The sequence below is a fragment of the Dryobates pubescens genome (assembly GCF_014839835.1).
Source record: "Dryobates pubescens isolate bDryPub1 chromosome W unlocalized genomic scaffold, bDryPub1.pri SUPER_W_unloc_1, whole genome shotgun sequence".
NCBI classification, from domain to species: domain Eukaryota; kingdom Metazoa; phylum Chordata; class Aves; order Piciformes; family Picidae; genus Dryobates; species Dryobates pubescens.
The window spans coordinates 1129891-1151725 of record NW_026530688.1 but is presented as its reverse complement, the minus strand read 5'-3'; positions in this window follow the sequence as shown (position 1 = coordinate 1151725).

Here is a 21835-nt window from a genome sequence, read left to right as displayed (position 1 = left end):
GCCTTAAAGATATAGCTGAATAATTGAGACCACCATTGGATAGTGGAGATGCAGGACAGGATAAAGGTTCTGGTAGGTCAGCAGTTAGTGGAGGTGCTTCTGAACTTAAAGAGGTCCATAAGAGAGCAGCAGCAGGATTATGGGGACAGCCACTTCAAGAAGATGAGTCAGATGATGAACAAGATCAAGATGACATCCAAACAGCAAACACACCCAGACAGGAAGTTACGCATGTGAGAAAGGATTACATCAGAGGAGAGAATGAGCCAATTCTAGCCTGGCTTGGCAGGTGTTTTGATATAGGTACACCAGCTTTAATAGTGGGAGACAAGTAGGCATCTCAGCTTGGAACCCTCCCAAAAGATAGTGGAAAAGATAGACATCTAGGCAGGTGTCTTGGTAAGGTTTCTCTGTGGACATTCATTTACTGGCAGCTTGTAATGGGTTGGGGCAGATCCCCTCCCCACCACAGGCAGAAATAACGACTCAGGCAAACGGATTGCAAAAGTGATGGAAAGTTTAAATAGGAAAACAACAATAAACAACAATGAAAGTTTTACAGAGACCCACAAGCACCATGATAAAGAGAGAGATCCCAGAACATACCCAAGAACATCCCTTCCCCACCTGGGGGTACACCCAAACCCCCCCCAGGGCTCTTTCCTCCCCCCCTAACCCAGCCTTGGGCCTGGGCAGGCCCAAGGCTGGCAGCTCATGCCATTTTACCTTGGCAGCAGCAGGGGACGAAAGAGGAAGTGAAGACCCTGCATGGACTTTTTATAGGGGAGCAGGGCATTATGGGAATGGAATACCTGGTCCCTGTGACCACCCTCTGGGCTGGGCCCACCCCTTGGGACCTCCCAGGTGTGGCCTGCGCAGTGGCATCAGGGCCAGCACCCAGCCTAAACCACCACACAGCTCTTATGAGGTACCCATCCAGAGATGACCTTCCATGGAACCCTAAGCCAGGGAACACCATGGATGAGGGAATTAACCACTTGAGAGAGTTTGCTATGCAAGAGGTGATGTATGGAGACCATGGTACTCTGAATCCTGATGAAATTCCTGTGGGAAAAGGTCTTGCTAAAAAGCTCATCAGACTTGGTCCTCCTAATTATGCTACTACTCTGGCAAGAAGAATTGTGGCGAGAAATTATTGTGGAGTTCCTCCTACAGTTGGCCATTTCACTGACCAAATGAGACAACTGGAGGATAGTCTCACATGTGTTTTTTTTTGTTTCAGCCATTGGAAATCTGTCTGGTGAGATAAAGAATTGCATGAAAGAGCTGAAGGAGGAATTTAAAAACTCTGTATCCACATTGGCACAAGGAGATAATTCCAATTCTTCTTCCTCTAGATGGATACAAGTTTCAGCTGTTAGAAACAGATGTTCTCCAAGGAGGTCACCAGCTTGGTGTCGTCAGCAAATTTACTGATGATGGACTCGATGCCCTCATCCAGATCATCAATAAAGATGATAAAGAGCAAGGGGCCCAGCACTAATCCCTGGGGCACACCACTGGTGACTGGCCGCCAGCTGGATGTGGCACCATTCACCACCACTCTCTGGGCTCGACCCTCCAGCCAGTTCCTAACCCATCGCAGTGTGCTCCTGTCTCAGTCTGGAGAGGGAAAGAGATTCAATTCTTTTGAATATTCCTGTGTTGTGAAATTAGAGGCACAAGCGAGGCCAAAATATCAACAGCTAGACTATTTATTACATAAATAAAGTGGAAATAAGAAGGGGAGAGGGAGAAAATAGAGAGGGAGAGAGAGAAGAGAGAGAGAAGAGAAAAGGAATTATATTACCACACCCCTCACCCCCCCAAGACAGTTTGAGTCTGTGGGGGAAAGGTGCTGCAGGAGATGCTGGATTTGTAGAGAAAGGGTGCTGAGGCTTTGGCTGGAGAAGAGATGTGGTCCTCTGGGCAGGCTCTTCAGCTCCATGAGTTGCAGCAGGCGGGACTTAGGACACGGAGAGAGGGTTCAGTCTGCTTTTTCCAGGCTCCATGGCCTCTTTTCTCCAGAGCAGCATTGTCCCAGGCTTTTCCTTCCTTCTCAGCGGCATGGTCCTTCTGCGTTTTTCTTCTCCTAAGCCAGTAGTGGCTCAAGTTTTTAATACAGTTTTTAGTCCTTAGGTATGCATCCAAGCATTGTCCCTCAGGAATTCAGGGGCCAGGAAATCATCCTTAGGTAAATATCGAGGTATTGTTCCCCAGGAAATCTTTCTGTGCATTCCTGTGTGTTTAGGAAGGGGTCTGGATGGAGGGGGGAGGCCTCCTCCTTCTCCATCTACATGCCCCCACACTTATTACACATCAGAAAACAGGTAGTGAATCCATTGCCACACCATCCTCCCTTCATGGGGTATCTGATGGCTAGAAATTATCTTGTCCTGAAGGCATGCTGGCTGGGTCCTTGGGCCATTGTTGTAGGCCAGCTGCAGTCCAGTGTTATCATGATGGAAATCGCAAGGTGATTTGCATCCAGGATTGGTAGACAGGATTCCTACACGATCTTCCTTCCAGTGGCTCTGCCCAACACATATTGTCTGGGCAAGCAGCAAGTGATTTTATCTTTGTTGAGTCACACAAGGAGAGACAAGCTTTAGTCTCTCACAGCTCACATCCAAGCCATGGGCTGACAGCTTGGCCAGCAGTTTGCTGTGGGGGACAGTGTCAAAGTCCTTGCTGAAGTCCAGGTAGACTACATCAACAGGCCTCCCCACATCCACCAGGAGGGTCACCTGATCATAGAAGGAGATCAGGTTGGTCAGGCAGGACCTGCCCTTCCTAAATCCATGCTGGCTGGGCCTGATCCCTTGGCCATCCTATAAGTGCTGCACGATTGCACTCAAGATGACCTGTTCCATAATCTTGCCTGGCACTGAGGTCAGGCTGACAGGTCTATAATTCCCTGGCTCATCCAACCGGCCCTTCTTGTGGATGGGTACCACGTTGGCCAGCTTCCAGTCTTCTGGGAGCTTTCCAATGAGCCAGGACTGCTGAAAAATGATGGAGAGCAGCCCAGCCAGCTCATCTGCCAGCTCTCTCAGCACCCTAGGATGGATCCCATCTGGTCCCATGGACTTGTGGGTATCCAAGCGGCTGAGTAGATCTCCACCTACCCAATTCTGGAACAGAGGAAAACTATGCTGCTCCCTGGCTCTTTCTGCCAGTTCTGCAGGCCAGCTGTCTGGAACACATTCTGTCCTGCTAGTAAAAATTGAGGCAAAGAAGGGGCACACTGCTGGATCATGTTTAGGCAGCTGTCAATCAGCACCCCCAGGTCCCTTTCTGTTTGGCAGCTCTCCAGCCACTCCGACCCCAGCCTGTAGCTCTGCATGGGGTTGTTGTGGCCAAAGCGCAGCACCCGGCACTTGGATTTGTTGAATGCCATCCTATTGGACTCTGCCCATCTGTCTAGTTGGTCGAGGTCCCTCTGCCGAGCCCTTCTGCCCTCTAACTGATCAACTTGGTGTCATCTGCAAATTTCCTGATGACGGACTCAATCCCCTCATCCAGATCATCAATGAAGATATTAAAGAGGATGGGGCCCAGCACTGACCCCTGGGGGATGCCACTAGTGACTGGCCACCAGCTGGATGTGGCACCATTCACCACCACTCTCTGGGCTCGGCCCTCCAGCCAGTTCCTAACCCAGCACAGAGTGTTGCGGTCCAAACCATGAGCTGACAGCTTAGCCAGCAGTTTGCTGCAGGGAACGGTGTCAAAGGCCTTGCTGAAGTCCAGGTAGACCACATCCACAGGCCTCCCCACATCCACCAGATGGGTCACCTGATCATAGAAGGAGATCAGGTTGGAGAGGCAGGACCTGCCCTTCCTAAATCCATGTTGGCTGGACCTGAGCCCTTGGCCATCCTTCAGGTGCGCAGTTATTGCCACCAAGATAATCTGCTCCATAAGTCTCCCTGGCACTGAGGTCAGGCTGACAGGCCTGTAGTTTCCAGGTTCTGTTGGGAAATGGTTTGAACATCTGTGCAAGTTAGGCCTTGAAGGACTTTCTGTTATCAATATAGCAATGGAGTAGGAGTTGTGGAAAAGTTCTGATGCTTGGTATGCTGAAGTCAAGCTGCCCTTGAGAAGGAAGGCAAACAAGATAAGAAGTAGGTGAAGATCTGGGAAAAAGAGCTATTAGGAAATTCCACAGAGTAGTGCAAACAATGATGTAACCCTTTTAGAGAGAGACAAATAGTGTGTGTTAAATTAGAATAGAATTAACTATGTATAAGATAAGACTATAAATAAGGAAGTGTGGAACAATAAAGTTGAAGCTTGCTTATCAATCATATTGATTGCTGCGAGTCTTTCCCTCACCCCCCTCGCCGATGGATTTCTCTTCCTGACAAGGTTCCTCCATTTGACCCTTCTTGTGCATGGGGATCACATTGGCCAGCTTCCAGTCATCTGGGACCTGTCCGGTGAGCCAGGACTGGTGGAAAATGATGGAGAGCAGCTTGGCCAGTTCATCTGCCAGCTCTCTCAGCACCCTAGGATGGATCCCATCTGGTCCCATGGACTTGTGGGTATCCTAGTGGCTCAGCAGGTCCCAAACTAATTCCTCATGGATTTCTGGGGCAATACACTGCTCCCTGACCTCATCACCCAGCTCAGGAGGCCACTTGTCCTGAACTCCTCCTGCCTTACTCTTAAAGACTGAGGCAAAGAAGGTATTCAGGACCTCAGCCATTTCCTCATCTTCAGTCACAGTGTTCCCCTCCAGGTCCAATAAGGAGTGGAGGTTCTTCTTGCCCCTCTTTTTAGTGTTAATATATTTGTAAAAATGCTTTTTATTCTCTTTCACAGAGGTGGCCAGCTTAAGTTCCAACTGGGCCTTTGCTTCTCTAATTTTTCCCCTACATAATCGATCAACATCCTTAAACATATCACAAGAAACCTCCCTTCCTTCCAAAGGCAATACATCCTCTTTTTTCCCCTTAATTCCATCAGGAGCTGCTTGCTCATCCAGGCCGGTCGCCTTCCCTGCCGGCTCATCTTTCGGCACATGGGAACTGCCAGTTCCTGTGCCTTCAAGAGCTCCTGTTTGAAGTAGGTCCAACCATCCTCGACCCCTCGGCTCTTGAGGGCTGCTACCCAGGGAACTTTCCCAATAAGTTTCTTAAACAAGCTGAAGTTTGCCCTCTGGAAGTCCAAAGTGAGGGTTCTCTTAGTGCTCCTCCCTATCTCCCTGCATATTGAAAACTTCACTATCTCATGATCACCTCCCACCATCACATCTCCCACCAGCCCTTTTCTATTGGAGAACAGCAGGTCAAGCAGAGCCTGACCCCTGGTAGGCTCGCTTAACAGCTGTGTCAGGAAGCAGTCCTCCATTCGCTCCAGGAATCTTCTGGACTGCCTCCTCTCTGCTGAAGTAACTTTCCAGCAGATATCTGGCAGGTTGAAGTCACCCACAAGGACAAGATCTGATGATCTTGAGACAGCCTCCAATTGCTTATAGAATGTTTCATCAACCTCCTCATCCTGGTTGGGTGGTCTATAACAGACTCTAACCAGGATGCCAGATTTGTTAGGCCTCCCTCTGATTTTAACCCACAGGCTCTCAATCCTTTCATCCTCATGGGTGTTATCCCACCATGTTTCTGAGATGGTGACTATATCATAGTCACCCTGGTGGACCAGGACTTCCAGTTCTTCTTGCTTGTTGTCCATACTGCGTGCATTGGTGTACATGCACTTCAGCTGGGCTCGCGACTTCTCAATTAACCCTAATTTGTGTCCCACTCTCTCCTCTCCAGAGAGACTGGTTTCCTCCCCCACCCCCTTCAGACCTAGTTTAAAGCCCTCTTAATGAGCCCTGCCAACTCCAAAGCTAGTACCCTCTTGCCTTTTCTAGATAAATTCACCCCATCAGGATCCAGCAGGTTGGGTGCAGTAAAAGTTTCCCCATGATCAAAGAACCTAAAATTCCACTGCTGTCACCATCCCCTGAGCCAATTGTTGATGGCATGGGTTCTCCTGTTCCTCTCAGTGTACACCCCTGCCACTGAGGGAACTGAGCAGAACACCACTTGCACTCCTGCCCCATTAATCAATTGTCTGAGGACCTTGAATTTTTTTTAATTGCCTGGGTGCTCTTCTAATCAATTTCATCAGTTCCAGCTTGTATTACTAGCAATGGGTAATAGCCAGAGGGCTGGATAAGCTTTGGGAGTCTCCTTGCAATGTCCCTTACCCAGGCCCTGAGTAGGGAGCAGACCTCCCTGTGGGATGGGTTGGGATGACATATGGGTCCCTCAATAGCCCTCAGGAGACAGTCCCCAACAACTATAACCCTTCTCTTTTTCTTTGTGGAGCTGGTTGTTATAGCTGGTGGGGACTGCTTGGCCTTCGGCATCTCCCCAGATGTCTGCTCCTCAGCCCTTTCATCCCCTCAGCCCTTTCATCCCCACTGCCCTCAGCCTGCAGGGCTTCATACTTATTATGCAATGGCCAACAAATGCCATCAAATTATCAGAGATCAGAGCCTATAACAATTCTGGGAGTCACTGGTGGATCTCAAGAGTTAACTAAGGCAGAGTTTGATATAAGTTTAACTGGTAAACAGTGGAAGAATCATACTGTTGTGACAGGACCTGACGCACCTTGTATTTTGGGAATTGATTTTCTGAGAGAAGGGCGTTTCAAAGACCCTAAATGTTACAAATGGGCTTTTGGAGTAGCATCTGTAGAGGTTGATGGAGAAAATCTAAAACTGTATATTAGAACTGAGCTTTCTGATGAATCTGCAGTTGTGGGACAACATGAGGGAGAGGATATAAAGCTGCCAGTTGCTTCTCAGACTGTGCATCACAGACAATATAGAACCAGCCATGACTCTTGCCCATTCAGAATCTGATTCGTCAGTTGGAGAGTCAGAAAGTCGTCAGCAAAACTCATTCACCTTTCAACAGACCAGTGTGGCCTGTGCAAAAGCATAATCGAGACTGGCATCTGACAGTTGACTTCCGAGCCCTGAATGAAGTATCACCGCCTATGAGTGCAGCAGTACCAGACATGATGGAACTCCAACATGAACTGGAATCCAAAGAGGCCAAATGGTATGCTACCATAGACATTGCTAATGCATTTTTCTCTATTCCCATAGCAGAGGAATGCAGGCCTCAGATTGCCTTCACCTGGAGAGGAGTCCAGTACACTTTCAACAGAGTACCTCAAGGTTGTGTTCACAGTTCAAGCATCTGTCACGCAGTGATCCATGATGCTCTGGAGAAAGGTGGTGCTCCAGAACACATCCAGTTCATTGATGACATCATTGTCTGGGGTAAAATTGCTGAAGAAGTCTTCGAAAAAGGTAACAAAATCATCAACATTCTCCTGAAAGCAGGTTTCTCCATTAAACGAGACAAGGTGGAAGGACCTGCTAGAGACATCCAGTTTCTGGGAGTGTGGTGGCAGGATGGATGGTGACACATTCCAGTGGATGTGCCAAACAGAATCTCTATGATGGCAAATCCCATGAACAAGAAAGAAACTCTGCATTTCTTGGGTATAGTGGGATTTTGGAGACTGCACATTCGTGGATACAGTCAGATCGTGAAACCTCTATATGAGGTTCATGGCTGCAAGTGGCAATGGTCCAACCTGGTACTTATGGAAAAGAGCTCCAGCTGAGACATAGGGACATCCTCTTAGTTTCTGGAGTCAAGTCTACAGATCACAAAGGTTGGAAGAGACCTCGAGGATCATCGAGTCCAACCTGTCACCACAGACCTCATGACTAGACCATGGCAACAAGTGCCATGTCCAATCTCTTCTTGAACACCTCCAGGGATGGTGACTCCACCACCTCCCTGGGCAGCCCATTCCAATGATGAACGACTCGCTTGGTGAAGAACTTTCTCCTCACCTCGAGTCTAAACCTTCCCTGGCGCAGCTTGAGACTGTGTCCCCTTGTTCTGGTGCTGGTTGCCTGGGAGAAGAGACCAACCCCTTCCTGGCTACAACCACCTTTCAGGTAGTTGTAGAGGGCAATGAGGTCACCCCTGAGCCGCCTCTTCTCCAGGCTAAACAATCCCAGCTCCCTCAGCCTCTCCTCATAGGGCTTGTGCTCAAGGCCTCTCACCAACCTTGTTGCCCTTCTCTGGACACGTTCAAGTGTCTCAATGTCCTTCTTAAACTGAGGGGCCCAGAAATGGACACAGTACTCAAGATGTTCAGAGGCAAATTATATTCTAACAGAGAAAGAGATTCTATCTGCCTATTGAAGGAGTAAAAGCAGCTTCTGAAATAATTGGGACTGAGTCACAACTTCTTTTAGCTCCCAAACTGACACTTTTGAATTGGATGTTCAAAAGTCAAGGTTCTACACCACATCATGCCAAAGATGCCACATGGTCTAAGTGGATGGCTCTGATAACACAGAGAGCTCGAATGGGAAATCTTGAAAGACCTGGTCTGGTGGAGGTGATCTCAAGTTGGCCTGAAGATGCCAAATGTACTAAACCTCCAGAGGAGAGAGTAACTCGTGCTGAGGAAGCTCCTCCTTACAATGACCTTTCAGATGATGAAAAGAAATATGCTTTGTTCACAGACAGTTCCTGTTGTCTTGTTGGGAACAAGCGAAGGTGGAGGCCTGCAGTGTGGAGTCCAACACGCCGAGTTGCAGAGGCGAAGGATGGAGAAGGAGAATCCAGTCAGTTTGCAGAGGTAAAAGCTGTCCAGCTAGCTCTCGACGTAGCTGAACGTGAGAGATGGCCAAAGCTTTCTCTCTATACCGACTCATGGATGGTAGCCAATGCTCTATGGGGTTGGCTAAAGAACTGGAAGAAGAATGGTTGGCAGGGAAAAGGAAACCTATTTGGGCAGCTGATCTGTGGCAGGACATTTCTGATTGAATTGAGAGAATTCCAGTGAAGGTGAGACACACTGATGCTCACATTCCTAAGAGCAGAGCTACTGAGGAATAGCAACACAACCATCAGGCAGATCTAGCTGCATGAGTTTCTCAAATAGACAAGGACTCTGACTTTGATCTCAACTGGAAACACCAAGGTGAGATACTCTTAGCTCGGTGGGCTAGCGATTCGTTAGGACATCAAGGCAGAGATGCAACATACCAGTGGGCTCGTGACAGATCCATAGACATTTCCATGGATGCTATCACACAAGTCATCCATGACTGTGACATTTGTGCTGCTATTAAGCAGGCAAAACGAATTAAGCCCTTGTGGTATGGTGACAGATGGTCCAAGTACAGGTATGGTGAAGCTTGGCAGATTGACTACATCACTCTACCATGTTCTCGTTCTGGTAAGCAATACTTGCTTACTATGGTAGAGGCAAACACTGGATAGCTGGAAACTTATCCAGTTCCACATGCAACTGTGCACAACACCATTCTCATAGAATACATAGAATACGGTCTGGAGAGACAGATCCTGTGGAGACACGGAACTCCAGAGAGGACTGAGTCAGACAACGGAACCCATTTCAAGAACAACCTTGTAAAGAGCTGGGCAAAAGAGCATGGTATTGAGTGGATTTTCCATATTCCTTACTATGCACCAGCAGCAGGGAAAATTGAACACTACAACGGTTTGTTGAAGACCACTCTTAAAGCCATGGGGGGTGGATCTTTAAAAAACTGGGAAAAGCATTTAGCACAAGCAACCTGGCTGGTGAATAGCAGAGGTTCAGTAAACCGAGCTGGACCGGCACATTCAGATCTGCTACAGAAAGTAGAAGGTGATAGAGTTCCTGTTGTTAGAGAAAAGAATCTGTTAGGTAAAACTGTTTGGGTATTTTTGCTCCCAGGAGAGGAGGAGCTGTCCGAGGGGTGGTTTCAGCAGAAGGTCCTGGTTACACTTATTGGGTAATGCAAGAGAATGGTAAAATTCAGTGTATTCCACAAAGAAATTTAAGTTTAGCTGGGAGAGTTTAATTTCAGATTGTTGTACAGATACATCGCGTCCAAAGGATGAATCCCGGAGGAGTCTACGGTGCACGAACCCTGAGAACCCTGAGAGCCCTGAGTCAACTGAGAGTCCCTGTATCCCTGTTTGCCTTTTCTTCGCTTCGTCTGCAGAGAGACAAACTGTTTTCCGTTATTCTTATTTTCTTGATTTTCTTGGACTTCTGAATCATCTACATCTGAGTATAGCCAGAACGGACTATGAACTTTACTTATGAACTGTAAATATTGTTTTAGATTGGATGGACAGTACGAACAGCCAATGAAATTGTTTAGAAGGGGTGGCCTGTGACTGTTTGAGGCTGTGCCTTTAAGAGAGAGACAGTGTTGGGAACACTCTGGCTGAATGTTTTGGTACCAGAATGAAAACGCTCTGACATTCTAAACTAATTTCATTGTTAGATGGGCAGAATGCAACTTTAAGTTTTAGGGCAGTTGGAATTTTTTCAGAGTTTCAGTCTGTTCTGCCTTTTCAGACTGTTCTGCTTCTCTGCCTGTCTGCTTCTCAGCAAACTAGCCGGAGCTGACCTTGAGATAAGCAAAACTAATGCCTGCATGTGCTTTTGAAGCCTATTAACGTCTCTTTTCCTTAATAACTGCCTTTCTTTATCTCTCTAACACCTTTTTGGGAAAAAAGAGAGGTGGGGGGGGAGAGAGGGGGTTACAGGGAGGGAAACCCTCCTCGGGGAGGGAATTCTGTTGTATTATTTTCCTTTGCTGTATATTTCTGTATATATTTTGTAAATACTGTATAAATTGTGTTATATATAACCTGCATTCCATATATATGCTTGTAAATATAGCTTTGCTTCTCCGACTGAGTTTAGCTGTGGTTTCTTTCTCTGTGGGGGAGGGAGAGCTAGGCCCTCTCTCAACCTACCACAAGGTGAAAGCTGGGTGGTTGGAAACTTATCCAGTCCCACATGCAACTGCATGCAACACCATTCTCGGTCTGGAGAGACAGATCCTGTGGAGACACGGAACTCCAGAGAGGACTGAGTCAGACAACGGAACTGACTTCAAAAACAATCTTGTGAAAAACTGGGCCAAAGACCACGGCATCGAGTGGATATTCCACATCCCCTACTATGCACCAGCAGCAGGGAAGATTGAACTCTACAACGGTTTGTTGAAGACCACTCTCAAAACCATGGGAGGTGGATCTTTGAAAAACTGGGAAAAACATTTAGCACAAGCAACCTGGCTGGTAAATAGTAGAGGTTCAGTGAATCGAGCTGGACCTGCACACTCAGATCTGCTACAGAAAGTAGAAGGTGATAGAGTTCCTGTTGTTAGAGAAAAGAATCTGTTAGGCAAAACTGTTTGGGTATTTTCTCCTTCAGGAGAGGCCAAACCTGTCCGAGGTCCGGGTCACACTTATTGGGTAATGCAGGAGAATGGTAAAATTCAGTGTATTCTGCAAAGAAATATCATTTTATCTGAGAGAGTTTAAATTCAGTGTTGAACAGATGCAATATTGCACCCAAAGGAAGAATCCATGAGGAATCTTCTGTGCAAATGTATTGGGTTGAACTGAGCTGGAGCTAATTCTCCTCACAGTATTCTAGTGCTGTGGTGTTTTGTTTCTTCTTTCAGCAGTAGTTGATAACACAGCAATGTTTTGGCTACAGCTAAATCCGGTATTCAAGCTGTGTCCTTTCAACATTTCCCTGCCCCAGGAGTACATTGAGGGGTGGGCAAAATCTTGGGAGGGGACACAGCTGAGCCAGCTGACTCAGACTGGCCAAAGAGGTATTCCATACCATATGACGTCAGCTCAGGTATAAGTAGGAAGTGAAAGAAGGAAGTGTGGGGGATTCGTCTATGGCGTTTATCCTCCCGAGGAACCATCAAGCTTAGAGAGCCCTGCTTCCCGAGACCGACCACCGTTCTGCCGATGGGAAGTAGAGACTAACATCTCTCTCTCTGCTTTCTTTGCTTCCGCGCGGTCTATTGCTGTTTGCTCATTAGTGTTATTAAATTGCTCCTATCTTATCCCCGGCTTCTGTTATATTTTCTTTTCCCTTCTTCCCCTCTTCACTTAAGAGGGGGAGTGATAGAGCGGCTTGGTGGGTATCTGGCCTCCAGGCCAGGGCCAAACCACCACAGTCCTTTTTGGTGCATTGGCCGGGAAACGAAAATATAATGTAACTGGCTCTAGTTTCTGCAGTTTTTTTTTCTATAAGCTTCCTTATGCTACAGGCTTCTGTGCTGGTCACATGGCTTGCTGGTAACTTCTGCTTTGTTTTGGAAACGCTTCATTTGTTTAGGAACATGCCGAAACAGATAATGGCTGTGTGTTTCTTTCTCCTGATTGTAGGGCTGCTGCTTTGTGGGAGCTATGCTAGAGAGGTCATCATCTCTGTCTCCCCACCCGAAATGAATGTAGAGAATCTTATTATGCAGGCCCCCAAGATTTTGATCCATCCTTATGTGAGCTCCCTAGTATTGCTAATCAACATCACTGGCATGTTGCGGGTTTTGTGGAGTTTGATGCCATCATGGTATGAAAAGAGACAGTCTTTGGGTGGGGATATATTGAAGTGTGCCCTGAAGCGGTCAGTCCCTGGGTGGCAGGGTGTGTGGAAGGACTTGGGCAGGTTCCTAGGACGGTTATCACCTCCCATAGCCTGGGACTTTACCCCAGAAGAGGCGAGCGATCCCACTAAACTGACTCGCCATCTGATAGAAGGGTGCCTCACTTATCCCAATGAGAACAAACAACTTCTTGCACTCTACTGGGGCCTGGCCTGCGCTTACCCAGCCACAGTTCAATATTCTATGAGGACTATGGCTGAGGCAGGCACCCAAACACTACCTGAGGATACCATGGTGGAGATGGGGACCCAAACAGCAACCAGGGAGATTGCTCCAGTCGTAAAAAAGAAGCAGTGGACAAGGAGGTCAACAGGTCCCTCTCATCGATTGATAAGGGATGAGGAAGATTATGATCAAGAGGCTGGTCCATCGAGTGGGAAATCAGAGCAAGTGAGTGAGATTAAAGAAGAAACAGAGACTACCCGGTCCTTAACCTCAGCAGAACTGAGGGACATACGCAAGGATTATAGTTGCCAGCCAGGAGAGCGGATTGCTGCTTGGCTGCTCCGGTGCTGGGATAATGGGGCTGACAGCCAACTGCTGAAAGGGAAAGAGGCCCAACAGTTGGGAGCCATTGCTAGAAACAGAGGTATTGAGAAAGGCATTGCAAAGGAGACAGGCATATGCAGCCTCTGGAGACGACTCCTGCTAAGTGTGAGGGCAAGGTACCCATGAAAGGAGGACCTTATGAGTTCCCCAGGGAAGTGGAATACTGCAGGTGAAGGAATCCAATACTTAAGAGAATTAGCAGTGTTGGAAGTTATCTATGGTGATTTAGATGATCAAAGTGTCTCCACAGATGCAGAAGATGTCCCATGTACAAGGGCCATGTGGAGGAAAGTGATCCAAGGTGCTCCAGCATCGTATTCTAACAGCCTAGCAATGATGTACTATTTGGATGAGGATGCACGGTCTGTGGAGATTGTGTCAGCCTGGCTCCAGAATTTTGAAGATAACCTCTGTACTAATTCATTTCCACGCGCCAATGCCTCATCGACCAGGTGTACTCCAAGAAATCTGTCTCCTCCTGCCTCAGTCGGAGGGAAAGGGAGCCCCAGACACACACCACGAGGAGTACTCTGGGTTTTCCTTCGTGACCAGGGGGAGGACATGAGGAAGTGGGATGCTGAACCCACTTATAAATTGGAAGCTCAGGTCCGTGAACTGAAAGGGAAGGCAACAACTAAAAAAGGATCATTTAAGAAAACAGCAAAGGTATCTGCTGTTAAAAGCCAAGAAAGTAATCAACGATCTCTCAGGAGAAAAGGAACAGAGGTTACATCCCTTGATCCCGATGAGGGGACCTCTGGCCAGGTACTACCCAGATCAGACAGTGAATGCTCTGATGATGACCAGGAGTAGAGGGTCCCTGCCTTCGGCCAGGAGGAGGAGAGGGACGACAGAGTGTACTGGACTGTGTGGATTTGATGGCCTGGCACATCAAAGCCACAGAAATACAAGGCACTGGTAGACACAGGGGCACAGTGTACTTTGATGCCATCAAGACACAGAGGTGCTGAATCTCTTTGGATTTCTGGAGTAACAGGAGGCTGCCAGGAGCTGTCTGTGTTAGAAGCCGATGTGAGCCTAACAGGGGACAAGTGGGAAAGACATCCCATTGTGACTGGCCCAGAGGCCCCTTGCATTCTTGGTATTGATTACCTCAAGAGAGGGTACTTCAAGGATTCAAAGGGTTATAGATGGGTTTTTGGTGTGGCCACGGTGAATACAGAGAAGATCAGACAGCTGTCTACCCTGCCTGGCCTTTCAGAAAGTCCCTTCGTTGTGGGATTGCTGCAGGTTGAAGAACAACAGGTGCCAATTGCTACTAGAACAGTGCACCGACGGCAGTATCGTACAAACCGAGACTCCCTGGGTCCCATTCATGAACTGATTCACCAGCTGGAGATCCAGGGAGTGATCAGCAAAACACACTCACCTTTTAACAGCCCCGTATGGCCAGTGCCAAAATCTGATGGAGGATGGAGGTTAACTGTGGACTATCGTGGCCTGAATGAAGTGACGCCACCACTGAGTGCTGCTGTACCAGACATGCTAGAGCTCCAGTATGAGCTGGAGTCAAAGGCAGCTAAATGGTATGCTACTATTGACATTGCCAACGCGTTCTTCTCAATTCCATTGGCAGCAGAGTGCAGGCCACAGTTTGCTTTCACCTGGAGAGGGGTTCAATACACATGGAATCGATTGCCCCAGGGGTGGAAGCATAGCTCCACCATTTGTCATGGACTAATCCAGAGTGAACTGGAAAAGGGTGAGGCCCCTGGACATCTACAGTATATTGATGACATCATTGTGTGGGGCGATAACACAAAGGAAGTGTTCGAGAAGGGAGAAAAAATCATTCAAATACTCTTAAAGGCTGGGTTTGCTATAAAGAAAAGCAAGGTCAAAGGACCTGCGCAAGAAATTCAGTTCTTGGGAATAAAGTGGCAGGATGGACGCCGTCATGTACCTATGGACGTGGTCAACAAGATAACAGCCATGTCTCCACCATCCAACAAGAAAGAGACACAATCCTTTCTAGGCCTTGTGGGGTTCTGGAAGATGCATGTTCCAGGCTACAGTCAGCTTGTCAGCCCTCTCTATCGAGTAACCCGAAAGAAGAATCAATTTGAATGGGGTAGTGAGCAACAACAAGCTTTTGAACAGATCAAGCAAGAGATAGCTCGTGCAGTGGCACTTGGGCCCATTCGCACAGGACCATCGGTGCAGAATATCCTTTACACCGCAGCCAGGGAGCAGGGTCTCACTTGGAGTCTCTGGCAGAAAACACCAGGTGAAACCCGAGGTCGGCCACTGGGATTTTGGAGTAGAGGATATCGAGGATCAGAAGCCCACTATACACCAACTGAGAAGGAGATCTTAGCAGCCTATGAGGGAGTTTGAGCTGCGTCGGAAGTAGTGGGCACAGAAGCACCTCTCCTCTTAGCACCCAGGCTGCCTGTGTTGCATTGGATGTTCAGAAGAAACATCCCTTCTACTCATCATGCCACCAGTGCTACATGGAGTAAGTGGGTAGCACTAATTACACAGCGAGCTCGACTGGGAAAACCAAACCACCAGGAATTCTGGAAGAGATTATGGACTGGCCAGAAGGCAGAGATTTTGGAGCATCGCCTGAGGAAGTGGTTTGTGCCCAAGAGGCACCACCATACAATGAATTACCTGAAGATGAAAGGCCTTATGCTCTGTTTACTGATGGATCGTGTCGTGTAGTAGGAAACCATCGGAAGTGGAAAGCTGCTGTATGGAGTCCTACACGACAAGTGTAGTCTACCTGGACCTCAGCAAGGCCTTTGACACCGTTCCCCATAGCAAGCTCCTGGCCAAGCTGTCAGCCCATGGCTTGGATGGGACCACACTGCGATGGGTTAGGAACTGGCTGGAGGGCCGAGCCCAGAGAGTGGTAGTGAATGGTGCCACATCCAGCTGGCAGCCAGTCACCAGTGGTGTGCCCCAGGGATCAGTGCTGGGCCCCATGCTCTTTAACATCTTTATTGATGATCTGGACGAGGGCATCGAGTCCATCATCAGTAAATTTGCTGACGACACCAAGCTGGGCGCAGGAGTTGATCTGCTGGAGGGTAGAGAGGCTCTGCAGAGGGACCTCGACAGGCTGGGCAGATGGGCAGAGTCCAACGGCATGAGATTTAACACATCCAAGTGCCGGGTTCTGCACATTGGCCACAGCAACCCCATGCAGAGCTACAGGCTGGGGTCAGAGTGGCTGGAGAGCAGTCAGGCTGAGAGGGACCTGGGGGTGCTGGTCGACGGTAGACTGAACATGAGCCTGCAGTGTGCCCAGGCAGCTAAGAGGGCCAATGGCATCCTGGCCTGCATCAGGAACAGTGTGGCCAGCAGGAGCAGGGAGGTCATTCTGCCCCTGTACACTGCACTGGTTAGGCCGCACCTCGAGTACTGTGTCCAGTTCTGGGCCCCTCAGTTTAGGAAGGATGTTGACTTGCTGGAACGAGTCCAGAGAAGAGCAACAAAGTTGGTGAGGGGTTTGGAACATAAGCCCTACGAGGAGAGGCTGAGGGAGCTGGGGTTGCTTAGCCTGGAGAAGAGGAGACTCAGGGGTGACCTTATTACTCTCTACAACTACCTGAAGGGAGGTTGTAGACAGACAGATGTTGGTCTCTTCTCCCAGGCAAGCAGTACCAGAACAAGAGGACACAGTCTCAGGCTGCGCCAGGGGAGGTTCAGGCTGGATGTTAGAAAAAAGTTCTATACAGAAAGAGTGATTGCCCATTGGAATGGGCTGCCTGGGGAGGTGGTGGAGTCGCCATCACTGGAGGTTTTTAGGAGAAGACTTGACAGGGTGCTTGGTGCTGTGGGTTAGTTGCTTGGGCGGTGTTGGATTGGTGATGGGTTGGACGCGATGATCTTGAAGGTCTCTTCCAACCTGGTTTATTCTATGTATTCTATGTATTCTAAGTGGTTGAGGCCACTGAAGGAGAAGGTGAATCGAGTCAATATGCAGAGGTGAAAGCCATCCAACTAGCTCTAGAAATTGCTGAAAGAGAAAAGTGGCCAGTACTTTATCTTTACACAGATTCTTGGATGGTGGCTAATGCCTTGTGGGGATGGCTACAGCAGTGGAAGAAGACCAATTGGCAACGCAGGGGTAAGCCTATTTGGGCTGCCTCATTGTGGCAGGACATTGCTGCTCGAGTGGAGAACATGACTCTGAGGGTACGTCATGTTGATACTCACGTGCCTAAAAGTCATGCTAATGAAGAACATCAAAACAATGAGCATGCAGACAAGGCTGCAAGGATTGATATAGCTCAAGTGGATCTAGACTGGGAGCGAAAAGGTGAACTGTTTGTAGCTCGATGGGCCCATGAAACATCAGGACATCTAGGGAGAGATGCTACGTACAGGTGGGCTCGTGACCGAGGGGTGGACTTGACCATGGAAGCCATCACACAGGTCACACATGATTGTGAAACCTGTGCTGCAATCAAGAAGGCCACCAGAGCCAAGTCTCCCTGGAACAGAGGGCGGTGGCTGGGTTTTTGCTATGGTGAGGCCTGGCAGATTGACTATATTGGACCACTGCCACGAACACGCCAAGGCAAGCGTTACATCCTCACCATGGTAGAAGCAACTACAGGCTGGTTAGAAACATACCCTGTAAATCATGCTACTGCCCGGAACACCATCTTAGGCCTTGAAAGGCAAATCCTGTGGCAGCATGGCACCCCTGAGCGAATCGAGTCTGACAATGGGACTCACTTCAGAAACAATGCCGTCAGCTCCTGGGCCAAGAAACATGGCATCGAGTGGGTGTATCACATTCCCTACCACCCACAGGCCTCTGGGAAGGTTGAAAGATACAATGGACTGTTAAAGACTATGTTGAAAGCATTGGGTAATGGAGCATGGAGGCACTGGGATGTAAATTTAGCAGAGGCCACTTGGCTGGTTAATTCTCGAGGATTTGCTAACCGTCCTGGTCCTGCCCAAACAGAACCCTTGCACACTGTGGGGGGGGATAAAGTCCCTGTAGTACACATGGGGAAGTGGCTAGGAAAGGCAGTGTGGGTTGCTCCTCCCATGGGGAAAGGCAAACCCATGCGTGGGATTGTCTTTGCTCAGGGGCCTCGATGTACTTGGTGGGTAATGAAAAGAAATGGGGAGACTCAGTGTGTGCCTCAAAGGGATCTAACACTGGGGGAAAGGTGATTTGGAATGTGAATAATGTGAGTTGCATGTTGCAGAAAGTAATGAAGTAAGAAGAACCCAGACTGATGAAGGTTTGCAAGGATCAAGAGTGACACAGTGGTTGAGACCAGCTGGAGTTGGTGTCTAAGAACAGAATATCCTGCATCTCCTGTCTTGAATAATCCCAAGTGACATCTGAAGGACTGAGACATTGATATAAGTCTTTATATGTTGGAGTATTGAGATAGTTTAAGTATGTAGATCGGGTTGTGAATGTAAGCAAGAAGCTTTTCCTTTTGTTGTTTTGGTGTAAGAATCAAATGAGATGGCTAAGTGCATTGAAATGTGTAGAACCTGAGCATGATGTAAATGGTATGGAATAAGGGGTGGAGATTGTATTGGGTTGAACTGAGCTGGAGCTAATTCTCCTCACAGTATTCTAGTGCTGTGGTGTTTTGTTTCTTCTTTCAGCAGTAGTTGATAACACAGCAATGTTTTGGCTACAGCTAAATCCAGTATTCAAGCTGTGTCCTTTCAACATTTCCCTGCCCCAGGAGTACATTGAGGGGTGGGCAAAATCTTGGGAGGGGACACAGCTGAGCCAGCTGACTCAGACTGGCCAAAGAGGTATTCCATACCATATGACGTCAGCTCAGGTATAAGTAGGAAGTGAAAGAAGGAAGTGTGGGGGATTCGTCTATGGCGTTTATCCTCCCGAGGAACCATCAAGCTTAGAGAGCCCTGCTTCCCGAGACCGACCACCGTTCTGCCAATGGGAAGTAGAGACTAACATCTCTCTCTCTGCTTTCTTTGCTTCCGCGCGGTCTATTGCTGTTTGCTCATTAGTGTTATTAAATTGCTCCTATCTTATCCCCGGCTTCTGTTATATTTTCTTTTCCCTTCTTCCCCTCTTCACTTAAGAGGGGGAGTGATAGAGCGGCTTGGTGGGTATCTGGCCTCCAGGCCAGGGCCAAACCACCACAGCAAAAACACTAAGAACCCTGAGAGCCCTGAGTCAACTGAGAGTCCCTCTTCCTTTTCTTCGCCTCGTCTGCAGAGAGACAAACTGTTTTCTGCTTTCTGGTTTCTGGGTTTTTGGATTTCTGAATCATCTACACTTGAGGACAGCCAGAATGAACTATGAACTTGACTTACTCATTGTAGATATTGTTTTAGATTAGATGGATAGTATTAACAGCCAATGAAATTGTTTAGAAGGGGTGGATTGTGGTAGTTTTAGGCTGTGCCTTTAAAATTAGCTGCAGATTTCGAGCAGAAAAGTAGAAAAATATAAATAATCCACTATTGGGTGTGAAAAGGAAAACAAAAGATTATTCTTAACAAATTCATTGTGCAGTTGTTCCATAATATTTTTCACATTTCATTTACATTCCCATTTCTTTTCTTCTTTTCTGGTCTGGCTGTTCTGCTGGGGAGACAGTAACCACTTCTGGCTGGCCTTGAGAAGAGATAAGAACACTAACATTGCTTCTTTAAAATAACATTCCTTCATCTGAATTCCTCTTTTCTTCTGTTACAGGGCGGGGGGAGGAGGAGGCTTGCAGTGGGGGGGCAGTGGAGCAGCTTCCCTGCTCTCTGGGGAACTCAGAGGAGGTTCATGGGGGTTTCTGTGCTATTTTCTAACTGTAAATACCTGTATAATATTGTAAATACTGTATATTTTGTACATATTCATTGCATTCCATTGTAGAGTGTAGTTTTGCTTGTAAATACAGCTTCATTTGCTTCCAACTGAGTTAGTGATGCTTACTTAGTGTGAATGGAAAATTTCAACCCACCACAAGTATCATTAGAAACCAAGTCATTATAGCATAGACAGTTGTGTGTCCCCCCCACCCCGAAAGCTGGAGGTTTTTGTCCCTGTCCCAGTGCATCCCTGAACCTAGTCCTGCAGCCAGGGGTGCCTGGGGCCCATTTGCCAATACTGGCATTGGCCTCACATTGCTGGAGGGTGCCTATCACTGTCACTAGATTCAGGGATGCCCTGCTGACAGCTCCAAAAAGTACTAAAGGTTGAGACAGTCCTTGCTGGATGAGCCCATGTGGGACACCTCAGGAGGGGTCCAGCTGCCTCCTGAGGTAACACACAAGCAGGAGGGCAGACCATCACAGGAAGCACTGGTGAATAAGGTATCACCACCTGGACTGCCTTTACTCCACAGGGGTCAAAGGGATGCACCATGAGCACACCCTGTGGCAGAGGAGCAGGGACTGTCCCTGCTACAGCAAATCCCAGCCAAACAACATTCCAAAACACATTTGCCATGCTCACTTCAGAGCCCCACCAGCCTTCCTCCCCAAGGGCTTCCTTCCCCTTGTGTCCCACCAGGCAGCAAACTTAGAGCTTGCTCACTTTCATCCTACTCCCAGGCCACAGCCTCCAAGCTGATTGCAGAACAAAGTTTACCCCCACCAAAATGCCCTTCAAAAGACCTCAACTGGTGACATACCACTGAAACCCCTGAGAGATGCAAAGGGGAGGCATAAACAAATGTCCAAGCCTGATGCTCTTATCAGGGTAACTGCTTCTCTACCTGTGGGAATGGAGGGTCTCATCCAAGCAGGGCCATCATCTCAGATCTGCTCTTTGAGGTTCCAGGGCTCAGCACAATAAAGGAATCATGCAAAAGTTGAATTCAGGCCTCTGGACCACAGATGAACAAGAGCAGCACACTGCATCAGGGTGAAGGTGCTGAGGGACTGAGGAAGAGGGTTCTGCAGTGTCTGCATGCAGGATCCCCTCTGCCCACAAGTGAGGGCCCTAAGCTCTACCAAGAGCACTCAAAAACATGCACAAGGCTGAGCTCAATGCACCAACTGAAGCATGCTGCTAAATAGTCCGTCAAACCTTACCACTGGTGGTCTCTTTCAGGCTGAAAGCACTATGTACCCTTCTCCTGGGGTGCTGCACACACTCACCCATGCTCCAGCCAGCCAGAGGAAAGCTCAGCACACCTCCATCCCCTCTGCCCCATGTCCCAGCAGTCACTGCAGGCACAGGGACAGCCTGGCCACCCCAGGTAGGCACCAAAAGCAGTTTTGACTTCTGCCAATCCCACAGAGCTACAGCTAGCTGCATTTACCAACATATTACCTACTTAAGCAACAGAAAGAAGGCTAAGGCCAGAACCAGACTTAGGCTGCAGCAAGCAAGGACTGCTAATGAGCACTAGAACAGGAGGCTATTGGTCTCTCCCGCTGCCAAACCCCAAGTTTGGGATAAATGCTGGCCCATTGGGCAGCAGGATGCACATCTGTTCTTCCTCAGGAGAGGGGAATCTGGCAACAAATCTCAGCAGCACAGCTAAACTGAAAATTTTCAACCTCAACCTAGTCTGGGGAAAAAAAAGGCAACCCAGGGCTCAGCTGTATAGACGTTAAGTGTTTATTTTAGGATTCATACCACAAGCCTTTTTCAGAGACAAAGTCAATTGTGTCCTCTGGGGCTCCAGGGGCTAGCTATTTCCTAACTGAGCAGGCTGAAAAGCAATACTGTACCTTTCAGTAACATCCCATCAAGCTCAACACACAGTACCTTTATACTCTCTGCCCCATACCTTATAAAGGAAA